The sequence below is a fragment of the Arachis hypogaea genome, chromosome 13 (genome assembly GCF_003086295.3).
Source record: "Arachis hypogaea cultivar Tifrunner chromosome 13, arahy.Tifrunner.gnm2.J5K5, whole genome shotgun sequence".
NCBI classification, from domain to species: domain Eukaryota; kingdom Viridiplantae; phylum Streptophyta; class Magnoliopsida; order Fabales; family Fabaceae; genus Arachis; species Arachis hypogaea.
Window position 1 is genome coordinate 78,548,845 of NC_092048.1, and position 1,298 is coordinate 78,550,142.

The window sequence follows — 1,298 nt, forward strand, 5'->3', positions numbered from 1 at the left end:
GTTGAGAGTGGTTGTTGTGGCTTCGGTATGGTGGCTATGAATGAGTATTTTGTGTGGTCTAGTATGGTCTTTGGTTGGAGTTTTGGTGAGTGGAGTTGTTATATTGGATTGGATTGTGTGGTCTGTGGTCTTGGCCTTGGTTTTGTTGGTTCTCCCACCCAGAGTTTGGGTGGTTCTTCCAACCAGGATTATAGGTTTTAGAGTATCGATCATTAGTTTGCCTAGATGAATTTCCAAGGTAATTAGCTTCCTCCCAGTTAACTCCTTCTTCTATTTCCAACTCTCCTTAAGGTGATGGTTGAGTGTGGATAGCTGTAGCCTGATTCTTCTCTATTTTCTTGGTCAATTCAGCCAGTTGCTTGGTGATCATCTTGTTCTTGGCTAGGAGTGCATCCATTTGGTTTAATTCCAAGACTCCCCTGTTGTTGCTTCTTTCTGAGGCATAAAAATACTCATTGTCAGCCACTGTCTCTATAACAGCAATGGCTTCTTCAATGGTTTTCTTCTTATTTAGGGAGCCTCCAGATGAGTGGTCCACAGCTTTCCTGGATTCACAATTCAGTCCTCATAGAAGATGTGAATTGTCACCCACTCATTAAACATATCAGGGGGGCATTTCTTTGTCAAATCTTTGAATCTCTCCAAGGCTTCATAAAGAATTTCACCATCCTGCTGTCTGAATGTCTGCACTTTAGTTCTTAGACTGTTTACACTTTGGGGAGGGTAGAACCTTGTTAGGAATCTGTTCATTACATCTTCCCAGGTAGTCAAGCTTTCCTTGGGAAATGACTCCAGCCATTTTGATGCTTTGTCTCTCAAAGAAAATGGAAACAGTAGCAATCTATAGGCGTCACGATGAACACCATTAGATTTAACTGTGTCACATATCCTTTGGAATTTAGTGAGATGCTCATTAGGATCCTCTTGTGCACTACCCCCAAAAGAACAGTTGATCTGGACAAGAGTTATGAGCTGAGGCTTCAATTTGAAATTATTAGCATGGATAGTTGGCCTTTGAATGCTGCTACCATAATTTCCTGGGTTTGGATTGATGTATGAGCCTAAAACTCTCCTCTCTTGTCCAGCAGGGTTAGCTCCATGTAACAACCCTGATTTTAGAGTACGCAAGATCTTTTCTAAAGGTATGGATTCCTCCGAAAGATCAATAAAGGGAACACCTCTTCTATATCAACAAGTTTCTCGATCCTCATTATCATTATGTCATCCTTAAGCTAGAACCTTTTCTGAGGCACGCTTGATAACGTAGTCACGAAAAACCCAGCTTTTGAACCGTATCG

The 1,298-nt window shown here is 41.4% G+C and overlaps 1 non-coding gene across 1 annotated transcript; it reads left to right on the top strand.

Annotated features, from left to right (window-relative positions):
- Nucleotides 1-598: 598 nt before the first annotated feature.
- LOC112739824 (small nucleolar RNA R71) lies at nt 599-705 on the top strand. The gene has a single exon (XR_003170761.1). It is a non-coding gene; the product is annotated as a small nucleolar RNA R71 (small nucleolar RNA).
- The last annotated feature ends 593 nt before the right edge of the window (nt 706-1,298 follow it).